The sequence below is a fragment of the Vombatus ursinus genome, unplaced genomic scaffold, assembly GCF_900497805.2.
Source record: "Vombatus ursinus unplaced genomic scaffold, bare-nosed wombat genome assembly UNPS02010980.1, whole genome shotgun sequence".
NCBI lineage: Eukaryota > Metazoa > Chordata > Mammalia > Diprotodontia > Vombatidae > Vombatus > Vombatus ursinus.
Genome location: NW_020950758.1, coordinates 5,120,645 through 5,133,707, shown reverse-complemented (window position 1 = coordinate 5,133,707; position 13,063 = coordinate 5,120,645). Strand labels below are relative to the sequence as shown.

At 50.8% G+C, this 13,063-nt stretch overlaps 1 protein-coding gene across 2 annotated transcripts in view; it reads left to right on the top strand.

Moving 5' to 3' along the window:
- The first annotated feature begins 5,273 nt into the window (after positions 1-5,273).
- FAM49A (family with sequence similarity 49 member A) overlaps positions 5,274-13,063 on the top strand; it is a 94,526-nt gene continuing 86,736 nt past the window's right edge. The window contains exon 1 of one of the 2 annotated variants that reach the window (XM_027855616.1): positions 5,274-5,332. The gene's annotated coding sequence lies outside the window, so the exon portion shown is untranslated. The remainder of the gene's footprint in view (positions 5,333-13,063) is intronic. The other variant, XM_027855614.1, reaches the window with a different exon arrangement.

Here is a 13,063-nt window from a genome sequence, read left to right as displayed (position 1 = left end):
AGCTACTGAAGACATTATTATCTTTTCATCTCACAGATGAGAAAACTGAGGCTCAGAGAGGGTAACTTTCCCATATAGTCACACAGCCAGTGAATGTCTGAGGCTGGATTCCAGCTGTACCCAGGTATCTTGTCTCTGATTCCAGCACTTTGCTCAGCAGCCATAAGAGCTGGATGCATGTTTGTTGTTGCTACCGCTTCTTTTGAGGAAACTTGAAAAGTCCAAGAGCTTCCTAAGGTCCTGGGATTTGAGCGTGTCAGAGCTGGAATTAAAACTCAGGTCTCCAGGCTCCCCGTCCATGCTGCCTGTCTGCCCCGGTGCCCTCATTAGGAGAGCAAATCTGTCTACGTTTAAGTAAGGCTTTAAAGCCTATTTCAGTAAACAAATCACTTTAAGGGTGAAAATCAATTAAAAATCCAATCTCAATTAACAAGATGAAGAAATTAAATGCTAAATCCTCCTGTCACTGTCATTATTGATCTCTGCAGCTGCAGCCCAACAGTATTCCTGATAATCAGGAAGGGGCGTTTCTTCAGAATTCTGGGTCTTAAAAACCTGCAAACTGATGAACATTTATGTATGTGCACACATGCATATCCATGTGTACATGAGTACACTGATAGACTCTTTCTGGACAGAAAGATCCAATGGCTGAAACTGATTCCATCAGGAAATGTATCGAAAGTAGTCCCAGAGATGGCCCTGCGGTCAACGGCTGTTTTAGATCAGAGCATCCAACTCACCGTCCCCTCAAGGGCTGTGTTGAAGTCTTGTCCAGAGGAAGAACAGTCCCTCGGTGCCAGCAGCATGATGCTGTCCTTCACGGGTCATAGATTTTCAGGAGAGTATGCACTTCTCACACAGATGAGGAAGTATGGCTTAATTTCAGGACAGAGTCAACTGTGACAATTGTGGATATGGCACAGATCTGGAGGGGTAGCGGAGGAGTAACCAGGGTTGAACTTTGAAAGAAACCAGGGATTCTCAGAAGAGAGAGTGATTGGAATATATTCTGAGTATGGCAGACAGCCTGGACAAAGGTGAGGAGGTGGGAGATGGGTGGAGAGTTCAGGAAATAGCTAATAGAGCAGTTTGGCTGTCATGTAAAATGTATGATGGGGAGCCATTTAATCTGGAAAGTTTGGATGGAGCCAAGAATGGAGGGCCTCAGGGAGGGGTGAGGAATCACTCATTTATTCTGGAAAGATGGGGAATCTCTAGTCCCTCCAAGTACAGTGCTTTATCCGAATCAAGTCAGCACCACAATCATTAGGCCCCTCCTAGGGGCCAAGGACTCTACTGAGCTCTGAGAATGCAAAGAAAGGCAGAAAGAGGCCCGGCCCTAAAGAGCCTCAGTGTGGGATATGCCTTGTAGATAGTGAGGCATCTACCAGACATATACCGAGGGGCTGGAAGTTAATCCCAGGCTGAAGATATTAGTAGCTGAGGGACCAGGAAAGGCCTCCTACAGAAGGTGGGATTTGAGCTTGTCTTGGGAGAAGTCAGGGACAGGAGAAGGAAGAGCTTTTCAGGCATGGGGGTAGTCAACACAAAGGAATGGATGCAGAGGGTGGAATGTAGGGCCGAGAACTATAAGTGTGGGCCCACATTGGCTTGGTCATATCTCCCATTAGCGCCCTCCCAACCAAAGCCGTCTGGCTGGGAGAATGGCTTCCAAGACAGGAAAGTTGAGAGGGAGGGACATTCCCAATGCTAGCTAGCCTCCTCATTGATCTTCCTTCCTCCACCCCAGCTCCTTCAATCCATATTTCATAGTGCTGCCACATGAGTCTTCAAAATCCAGATCTGATCATCTCACTCTGCTGAGCAGTCTTCAATGGCTCCCTATGGCCAACCCAGTAAAGTTCAGCCTGCTCTACTGGTTCGAAGGCCCTTCCAACCCTAGGGCCACCCAACGTGGCTAGTCTTGGCCCGTGCTGCTCCCTTACCTGAATTCTGGTAAAGTGTCACCAAGACCAAACCAAAGGCTACCTTCTCCAAGACACCCTCCTTGAGCCTCATTAGGCTTTGTCCTTGCTCCTTGGCCCTCACAGGGCCATGACTCTGCCCACTTCCAATGCCCTGGTGACAGGAGGCAGAAGTAGAAAGAGCTCTAGAGTGAAGGACCATAAGCTCAAGTCCTGTCCCTGCCCCTTCCTACCTGTGTGACCTGGGGAACATCACTTTCCCTCCCTGGGCCTCAGCTTCTTCCTCTTTAAAATGAGATGTTTGGTCTAGAGAGCCTCAAAGTCTCTCCCAGGTCTCCTTTTCTGATGGTGGCTCTGATTGTGGTTGAGGGCTTCTGTCTCTACTAGACTGTGAGCTCCGTGATAGCGAAGACTGGGCCATACTATAAATAAAACAGGTCATGGTCTGTCCAGGGCTGCCTTTGGGGATCTTTGAGGTCAGGAAGAGAGATGACTGAGGCAGCCTATCCTGGATGAATGGGGCGAATCATCTCTGGACAGTATCACTACTTTCTATCCAGAGGCTCAAGGCTGAGTGAGGCCAGAATGATGGTCCAGTTTCTTTAATGGCTGGCTCAGGAGCCTGGGGATGGGAGGAGGATTGCATGGACGAGCCGTCCAAGCTAAGTCTTCCTAAGGGTGGGTAGCATGCTGATTTGATAGAAGGATTCTATTCTCCCACCAGCTCTAGTTTGGGTTTGTGAAGCCTAGAAGGCAAGGACACAAACTGCAGGAGAATGCACCTGATGGAGGGGGATGGAAGACAGAGACAAGACATGCAAAGACAAGAGACAGAAACAATCAATAAACCTACATAGATACTGTTTCAACCAGTAAGGATCCAAAAAGAAGACAAAAAACAAACAAAAACCACGATCCCTGCTCTAAAAAAGCTCACGGTCTATTGGAGGAGATGACATGCAAACAACAATGTACAAACAAGTTATAGACAGGATGGATTGAAGATTAACAACAAAGGGAAGGCACAAGGATTGAGGGCAGTTAGGAAAGGTTTCTTGTAAAAGGTGGAGTTTTATGACAAATGTTGGAGAAAATGTGGGAAAGTTGGGACACTAATGCATTGCCGGTGGAGTTGTGTACTGATGCAACCATTCTGCAGAGTAATTTGGAACCGTGGCCAAAGGGCAACCAAACTGCATACCCTTTGATCCAGCAATACCACTGCTAGGTCTGTATCCCAAAGAGATCACAAAACAGGGAAAAGGATCCACATGTTCAAAAATATTTATAGAAGCTCTTTTTGTGGTGTCAAAGAATTAGAAATTGAAGAGATGCCCATCAGTTGGGGAATGGCTGAACAAGTTGTGGTATATGAATGTAAGGGAATACTATTTCACTATAAGAAAAAAAGGCAAATTTCAGAAAAAAAAAACCCGTAAAGATTTACGTGAACTGATGCAAAGTGAAGTGAGCAGAACCAGGAGAATATTGTTGTACACATTAACAACAAACAACATGGTATGATGATTGATTATGATTGACTTGCCTCTTCTTAGCAATGCAATGATCCAAGGCCGTTCCAAGACTCAAGATAGAAAATGCTATCCACATCTAGAGAAAAAAAGATGGAGTCTGAATGCAGATTGAAGCATACTATTTTCACTTTCTTTGTTTTTTTTTTAATGTTTTTTCCCTTTTGTTCTTTTTCTTCTTTCACCACATGACTAATGTGGAAATATGTTTTACATGATTGCACATGTATAATCTATATCAGATTGTTTGCCATCTTGGGGTGGAGGGAAGGGAAGAGAGGGGATGAAATTTGGAACTCAAAATCTTATAAAAATGAAAGTTGAAAATTGTCTTTATATGTAATGGGAAAAATACTATCAAACATTTAAAAAGGTGGGGTTTTAGCTAGGAATTGAAGGAAACCAGAGAAGTCAAGAATTTGAGATGGGGACGGGGAGCATTCCAGGTCTGGGGAGAGACAGTCAGAGAAAATACCTGGAGATAGGACAGTTTTCTGCAAGGTGCACCAGGAGGTCAGTGTCTCTAGATTGAAGAATATCATGGGGTAGCAAGGGGTAAAAAGACTGGAAAGGTAGAAATGACAAGGATAGGAAGGCTTTAAAAAGCCAAACAGGATTTTATATTTGCTCCTGGAGGTAATAAGAAGTCACAGGAACATGTGGGGAGGGGGTGAGATGGCTAAATCTGAATTTTAGGGAGATCACTGACAGCTGTGTGAAGGAGGTATTGGGAGGAGACCCAACTGAGAGGCAGACCCAGACCCCATTAGCTATTGCTATAATCCAGTTATGAAGTGATTACATCCTGTACCAAATTGGTAGCCGTTTCAGAGGAGAAAAGGGGGCAGATTCAAGAGATACCATAAAGGTGAAATTGACAGGCCTTGGCCAGACTGGAGATATGTATGGGGAGTGGAGGACGGATAAGCACTAAGGGCTAGAGCATAACCTTGGGGGGCAAGCCCGGAAGATGGGGAGAATGTTGCTGTTCTTAGCAGTAATAGGAACCTCAGGAGGCGGGGAGGGTTTGGCACAAAGACGATGGGTTCGGTTTGGGATGTTGGGTTGAAGGTGCCTTCCGGTTATTCATTTCTACATGGAGAATATTGGTTGGAAGGCCCTTCCAACCCTAGGGCCAATCCCTGCTCTTAGGGATAGGGATTTCTACATGGCCAATGGGCGGTTGAAGACTCAGGACTGGAAGTGAGAAGAAAGGTTAGGGGTGGCTAAGTAGACTGGCGAATCCTCAGCATAGGGCTGGTCATTGAATCTGAGAAATGATGAGCTCCCCAGACAGACACACAGACAGACAGACAGATGGCAGGTAGTGTAAGATCTCACAGCGAGAGGCACGTGGCCTTTGGACACCTCTTCGCACCGAGCAAGAACGGGCAGGAGAGTGCACGCAGTCCTCCAGCCTGGGAACTCCTACCCAGTTTGAGAGGAAAAGGGCCGGGGCCCAAGGCACACAGGCAAAAAAAAAAAAAAAAAGGAAAAAATGGCAGAGCTTGTCTCTGCAACTGGGGCCTCTGCTTTCTGGCCTTGGGTTCGAGTCCCAGATCCTCTGCCCTCTCACGTTTCCCTTCTCCAATCTGGGCCTCAGTTTCCCCATCGGTAAAGTGAGGGGAAGGGGTGAGCTTTCCTTCAGCCTCCCAGGGACCCAGGCCCAGCCCATGCCCAGCTCCGGTCTGCCCGGGTGGGCGGCCCTCGGCTGGGGGCGGGAGGCGGGACGGAGGCGGGCTGGGCGGAGGCGGAGGCGGAGCTCCGGGGAGGTGCTGCTCGTGAGCAGCCAGAGCAGCCGCAGCAGCGGGCGGGCAGGCGTGGGGAGAGGCGGCGGCGGCGGCGGCGGTGGCGTCTCGGGTCCGGCTCCCGGTGAGTGCCTGCGGCTCGGGGCTCGGGGCTCGGGGCTCGGGTCGGGGGGCTCAGCGCGCAGCGCCGTCCGCAGGGGCTCCAGCCTTCTCTCGCTCTGGCCGGGGCGCTGGACGAGCTTGACCCTCTCCCTCGCTCCTCTCAGCCCTTTCCCCATGCCCGCCCCTCAGTCCCCGTGCCCTGCTCTGCCCAGCCCAACCCTGGGCAGCCGCCTCCAGTCCCCGTCCCCGCACGCCCGCCTCCTCCCGGGCTCCTCAAGATGCCCCATTCCCTCTAGAACGAGAGCGGAGGCCCCCAGCCCCAAGGTGAGCAGGTTCTCCTCCTCCTGCCCTGGTGGACCCTCAGCCTGGCCACAGATGGGTGGCGGGTCCCCGCGCGCCACACCCGCCACCACACACACACACACACACGCGCGCGCGCACACACGCACACACACACACACACGCACACACACACACACACACACACCTGTCCCCTCCCTCCCCAGCCACCTGCCCACTCCTGGCCTCCCCTGATCCGGTAGATCAGACCCCCTCCCCTCCGCCCTTTGCTGTTATCCCCGGATCTTGAGATCAGAGGACGTGGATCAGAAAGGGAGCTTAGAGATCCCTTGGTTCCGAGCCTCTCCCCCATTTGACAGAAGAGGAATCCGAGGCGCGGCCCCTGTAGCCACAGCTCAAGGCCCTTTTGCAGCGTCCGAAGTGCCCAAAGCGTCACGAAAGAGATTCCCCAGGCCCACTGGGCTGGGGCGCATGGACTCGTGTGGGCTGGGGGTGCCGCCGGATTCGGGGAGGGCTACCGGGTGCCTTTCTTTGTATCCGCAGCCCTCAGCCTAGAGCCCGGAGCGGGCTCGGTGGGAGCGTATCTAGTGCCTGTGGTTTGATTCATTAGAACAGACACTGAACCGGGAGTCAGGACACCTGGCTTCTGGTCCTGACTGTTAGCTGTCTTTGATCGAGTCACTCTTTCTGGGTGTCAGTTTCCCCGTATGTCAAATGAAAGGGTTGGGCTGGATGGTCCCTCCAAGTGCGGCCATTCTAAGAGGATTGTGTGTGTGGGGGGGGGGGTGTAGCCCCTTTCAGCCCCTCCTTGGGGAGGGTGTTATCCATCCCTGTGCCCTCTTAGGACGGGACTGTCACTGGCCCTCTGGAGTCTCTCATGGGGCCCAGGGGCTGGCTTTAATATCCCTGCTCTTAGGGATCTGGGCCAGTGGCATGTGCAGTCCCCCTCCCCCTTTAGTCCATTTCACCCTCTCTCATTTCCCTTCCGGAAACTTTCCATGCTTTATTTACAGTTCCCCTTTCTGGCGTCAGCCGAGTGTGGGACTCCTTCCCCAAAGTGCTGGGAGGGATCCCAGAGCAGGCTCGGGGCCCTCTAGGGCAGGACCTGGTCCTTTCGTGGTGGACCCCCCCCCCCCGCCCCCGGCCTTTGGAATCCATGGGCTTTGAGCCCTCTGGTCTCCGCTGTGGCTGGCAGGTTTTGTCATTGGGGAGGGCAGCCGCCAGGCAGGGCTGTTTTCCCCGCATGTTTCTCAGTGCCTGGTGTTGCTATAGCGACCACTTTGCTCGCTCAGCTCTCCTGACTCTTCCGGGAGCCCGTTTTTTATTGGTCTGTTGTCCTGTCCTTTATGGCTCTAATTTCTCCTTTCTGCCTCCCTGGGAGATAAACAGTCACAGACAGGGAACTGGGCTGGGCTGGGCTAAGCAGAAGGATGAGGACGCAAGGCTAGCCAGCAGGCTAGCTTAACACGTCTGCCAGGGGCAGCCTGGCAGGATAGGCATCTGGGATCCCCCTCTGCCTCTCTCAGATGCCCCTGGTTTGGGGACGATGGGTAGGTAGGCTGGTGGCTGAGCCCACAGGAGGGGGCAGCAGTACCCCTAGTCCTGGGGGTGGGGTGGAAGGGGGCAGGACTTGCCCACTGGCCACACCCCAAACCCATGGGTCCTGTGAGTTTCTCAGCCAGGGTTTCCCAAACAGAGCCCCTCTCGGGTCTGGCAGTTACAAGAATGTGACAGCTGACAGTAAAAAGGGATGGGACTTGTGCAATCCTCGTGTTTGTGAGCCCTGGACGCCACCAGGCAGCCAACCGGTCAGTGGTCAAGAGTGAGAGCGAGCGAGAGCTGCCTGTGACTTCCTGTTTGTGCTGCTCACCAGTAGTTTGCTGGAACATGCCCTTCAGGGAGGCCATGCGACCGGATGCTTGAGGGGAGATGTGGACAGGACCCCGGTCTACCCAGGGACAGCAGAGAGGGTTCAGAGGGAGTCAGCACTTTCATTGTGCTGCCCACAATGGACAGTGCCGCCTCACCTAAAAAAAGAAAACCAAACAAAAACAGAAGAAAAAACAAGCCAGAATTGATGAGTGCCATCTACTTTCTAGAAGAGAAAACTGCAAAGAAATTACTTTCTCAAGGATCGCAGTCAGTGGGGGTCACCAGGTTGTTGCAGTGTGGTTTGGGTGGTGGCATCTTTGTTCTGGGTGACTCCCAGTGAGGAACACAAATCAGTCTGAAGCTCTTCTGTGTCTTAGCTTTGAAAGCTCTCCTGGGTGTCGAGTGTTCAGGGTCCCTCAGCTAGACTGTGTCTGCAGTGGGGCTGGGTGCTAGGCTTGCCCAAGCCCAAGGTGCTCTCCTTCCCCACTCCACACCGCCTCTGCTCACAGTGCCAGCTTACCAGCTGGTCTGGGCTGTGAAGTTCACAATGTGCTCTGTAGTGAGTGGCCAACATGCTAGACTTGGGGGCAGGGTGACATGGGCTCAAATTCCCCCTTCAGACACGAGGAGCTCATTGACCGGAACCAAAAAGGAGTCATTCGTTATTCCAAGTTAAACCATTTACCCTCATCAGTTTTCTCATCTGGATGGTAAGAGTTCTTTCTTCACGGGGATGGCATGAGGCTTAAATACAACAAGGTCTTCAGAGAGCTTTGCAAAGTATGGGGCTGTGCGTTGTTTCTATTATTACTTAGAGGAGCCATATTTGATCTCACCTGAGCCCCACGGACTCTCAGTAGCAAAGCCCTTCTTATTTCCATTGGTTGTGTTGGTGACAGTGTGTGTCTTCCCTTAGTCCCCAGCTGAAGCCTGGTGGCTGGAATCCAGAGGAAGTGGCATGCTTCCTTGGCCACAATGACCCCAGGCCCATGGCAGTCTGCAGGTCGTCCTCACCTGGGACTTGCCCACTGGACATGTCCCCAGCCTCTTGGTTCTGATGGCAATTTCACAACCACCAGCCACCTCCTGCACTCTCTGCCAGCCTTCCAAGGTCCATCTCTGCTTCATACCCATAAGACCCAGGGAAGAAGGAATAGAGCCCTAACATAGCTCCCTACCCCACATCTGACGTAGGGAAAACCAGACTGCTGAGCTATGGAGAGTGGCTGGGACCTTCCCCGAAGGCACCGTCTAGCTCCAGAAAGTCTGGTCTTATGAGGATGCTTCCATCTGCTCTCTAAGGAGGGGTCCCAGTGACTCTCTACCTCAGCTATGCCGCCTGGCCTCAGGACCCTCCATAACCACAGCAGCAGGCCCTCCGGGCTAATTCTGGCCCAATGGATCATCGGATAGCCGTGTGAAGGAGCCCTCTGCTCTTTGCTCCGGGAGGGGGGGGGGACTGCATATGCTCATGGTTATATGATTGCATGGTAGATGGTCTGTGGTGTCTCCCAGTGGTCTGGAACTGGGCCAAGGCTGGATTTGTCTCTGAGTAGGAGGGGGAGGAGCTGGGCAAGCATGCTGTCGTGGGAGAACTGCTTTCTAGGAAGTCCTATAGGACCCTAGGCCCACTGCCTGTGGAGGAGGGGCAGGCGACCTCACCTGGGTCCTGTTACATCAAGCAGTGGGTGTTTCTTTTCCATAAAAGAAAGTACTGCATTATATCCAGAGAGGAAAAGGACCTTAGAGGCCAACCTCCCTCATTTGAAAGATTAGGAAATTAGGGCACAGAGAGGTTTAAGATCTTCCAGAACCACACAGCTAGTAAGTATCTGAGGCAGGATTTGAACTTAGGTCTTCTGATTCTACAGTCAACGCCTTTTCCACTGTTCCTTGCTCTGGTCCAACCCGTTCCTGGGCTGGCCACTGGTAAACTTATAAGCTGTAGCCGATCAGGAGAACCATGTCCTAAAGTACAGATGGGCTGTGATCCTGTGAGGAGCAGAAGGAGCCATTCTAGCAAAAATCGCAGAATCGGCAAATATTGAAAGGGACACAAAAGTGAGAGCGTCCCAGACTGAAGGACCTCAAATGATCCTTGTGGAGAGTGATACCTAATGATGGAGGACAATTCTAATGGAGGTCTCCAGTGGAGTGCCCCAGGGATCTGCGCATGCCTCTATGCAGCTTACTTTCTCTCAATGACTTGAATGACGTTACAGGTGCCATGTGTATCTCATTTGCAGATGGCACAAGCCTGGGAGGGATGGCTAGCCCACTGGCTGACAGGTTTGAATATCAGGCTTAAATGGAGTAAGATGAAATTCAACAAGGTCTTATACTGTACTACAAAAAATCCAAGTCCATTAGCACAAGATGGAGAATACATAGTAAGACAGCAGTTTGTCTGAAAAAGAGCTGATGGTTTCGGTGGGTTCTGAGCTCAAAAAAGAATGTGCCTTTTGAGGTGGGAAACAAAAAAGCCAATACATTCTGGGACTGTGACCTCAAGACGCTAGAACATTGTGGGGAATTAAATTGGATGAAATTTAATAAGGATACGTTTTTAAAGCCTTACCCCTGGGTTCAAGAAACTGGCAAGACACGGGAGGACACCTGTGGTTAGACGGCTCTTTGTATGAAAAAGAGCTGGGAGTTTTAATGGATTACAAACTCAATGTGAGTCAGCAGTCTGGTGTGAGTCAGGACATCGAAGTCGATCTTGTGCTCCCAGGAAGGGGGAGGTGAGTCCCACTGGGCTCTGTCCTCACCAGCCCTCCTCCAGAGGACCCTGCTCAGTCCTGGATGCTACAGGTTGGGAAGGACAGGATGAGCTGAGAGTTGCCGAGGGGTCCTCCAGGAGGGGGAAGGGTCAGGAGTCCACATCCTGTGGGGATGCTTGCTGCTTTACCCAGAGGCAGCCAACATGTCCTTCCTCCTCACCCCACAGCCACAGCTGGGATGCTACCCACAGCCCTGGAGTCCGCAAGCTTCCAGCCCACCTCCAGCTTGTCGCTGCCCTATAAATAGACTGCTGGGTGTTTGTAATGCTCTGCCTGCGTCCAGCCCGATCATTGGATTCCTCCCTCCTGTCTTCTGCTCGGTAACTGTGCCTGCCTCGAATCCCAGCCCTGGGCTGCAGCCCACGTCAGCAGCTGCTCTGGCTACGATTCTCCTGACCCAGAATAGCTCAGTTCCCTGCCATTGCTTACTGGATCAAGGGGATGTTAGCATGTGGATGAGGAGTAAATATTTAGAAGCTTGATTAGGAAGGCTCCCTCCCAGCAGGGGAGGCAGGAGGGTGCTCCAAACAGCTAGCGATTTTGGGGCACAGAGAGGGAAAGGCACATGATGGGGGAGGGGTGGCACAGATCAGTCTGAGCCACCACCATTCGGAACCAAATGCAGGTTTTTGTCGTTTCCCTGGGAGGCATCTGGGTTTAGAGGAAAGACCATCAGGCTTGAAAGCAGAAGAACTGGAGGCCAACAGCCCCTTGCCACCTTTGTGACCCTGGACAGGTCTTTTCTCTCTGGGCCTCAGTTTCTTCTTCTGTAAAATTAGGGGGCTGAATTTGATGGGAGCTAAGGTCTCTTGCGGCTCTGAAGCCTCTGCTCCTCCAAGCTGAGGCAGCCTGGAGGCTGGGGAGGGAGGGGCTTGGATGGAAGTCCACCTCCCCCCCGTCACCTCCATGTACCTTTGTTGAGATTTCTCTCAGACTAGTCCAAAACAAACAAACCAACAAGAACATTTCCTCCTTTGCTAAATGAGAGCACTGAACTCATTTTCCTTGGCCGCCGCCATCTGTGACTTTTGACTTAGAATTGGGGAGATCCGGTTCTGAATCCCAACACAGACACTTACTAGCTCTGTTAACACTAGGCATATCACTTGAGTGCTCCATGCCTCAGTTTCCTAATCTGTAAAATGAGGATGAGGGAAACCATAATAAAGTTGTTCAATCTAGCTTCAGCATCATAAAGACCCTTAACCCTGAGTAAGTCACTAAACCTTTCTGAGCCTCGGTTTCCTCATCTGTAAAATAAATATGAGAAGCAGGGTAGTAGAGTTAATAGATAACCGCCTCAAAAGTCAGAAAGACCCATGATCAAGGTCCGCCTCTAATACGTGAAAGTCAGAACCTTTTGGTGTTCCCAGCAGCTCTCAGGCTAAGTAGAAGGGAAGGCACTCGAGGAGGAGGGCAATGGGTAGAACGTTGCCTTGGAGTCAGGAAAAGCCCAAGCTAAAGTCAGACATTTACTAGCTGTGGAACCTGTCACTTCTCTGCTGCCTGCCTCAGTTTCCTCATCTGTAAATGGGGTTAATAGCACCTACCTCCCAGGGTTATTGTAAAGCTACGAGATAGCATCTGTACCGTGCTTTATGAACCTGAAATTGCTGTAAAATACTATCTTCACCATCGCCGTCTGTAGAATCATAGGACTGGTAAAAAAAAAAAAATGTATACAGCAGCAGCACATCCCTTGCAGGATGATTAGTGGATTGCGTTATGTAATCGTCAGTTATTTTTTCATTATCGCTTGCAGTATTAGTGTTACTGTTATGGGAATCGGATGGAGTGAACTGGATGGTTTGATGGAAAGATGCTAGATTTTGCATTGGAGGATCTGGGCTTGAATCCTGTCTCTCCTATTTATTGGCTGTATGACGTCAGACAAGTCACTTGTCCTCTTTGGGACTCAGTTTCTCCCTTTGAAAAATTCAAGTGTTGGTCTAGATCAGGAATGGGGAACCTGTGGCCCTCTAGGTCCTCGAGTGTAGTCCTTTGACTCAAACAAAGCTTTGTTCTGTGAAGTTTGATTCAGTCAAAGGGCCACACTTTAGGACCTAGAGGGCCACGTGTGGCCTCGAGGCCACAGGTTCCCCACCCTGGTCTAGATGTTGCCTTGGGGTCCTTCTATCTTTCAGTCAGTAACCCTATGAAGACTGAGAGGCTCATGTGGCAGGAGGGGGAGGTTGCAGGGAGAGCCAGGAGCAGACAGAGAGGTAACTCATACTCCCAGCTGCCAGTATGTGTCTTTTGACATGGGGAAGAAGTTTCGTGGGATGGTCACCCTCACCCCACTATGAGACAGTTTTTGAACCCGTATAAAACAGAAATTTCCGAATACAGTAACACCTTTAAAAAATATCTCACTTTGGAGGACTACAACCTGTCCCCAGGTCCCAGGACAGATCAGCAGACCAAATGCCAGGCAGAGTTAGGTCTGAGTTCAAATGCTGACTCTACAAGTAAATAGCTGTGTGACCTGAAGAGTATCCTTTTACTTTTCTGGGCCTCAGTTTCCTCTTCAGTAAGATGAGACACTTGGACTCAGAGTATCCTGAGGAGCCCTGCCATCTCTGCCATCCAGTGACTCCTTGATTCTAGGACAGTTAAGAGGGTGGTCAGCATCCTAGCCTGGCCAATGTTGGTTCTTAATAGCCGACAGAGAGCCAGCCTATTTATTTAATGACTTCACAGTCCAGTAAAATCCAGTAAAATTGCATAAGAAATTGAGAATGTCAGAGCTAAGGGGACTTTAGAGTTAGATCATCTTAGCCAACCCGGTTTTTTTTTTT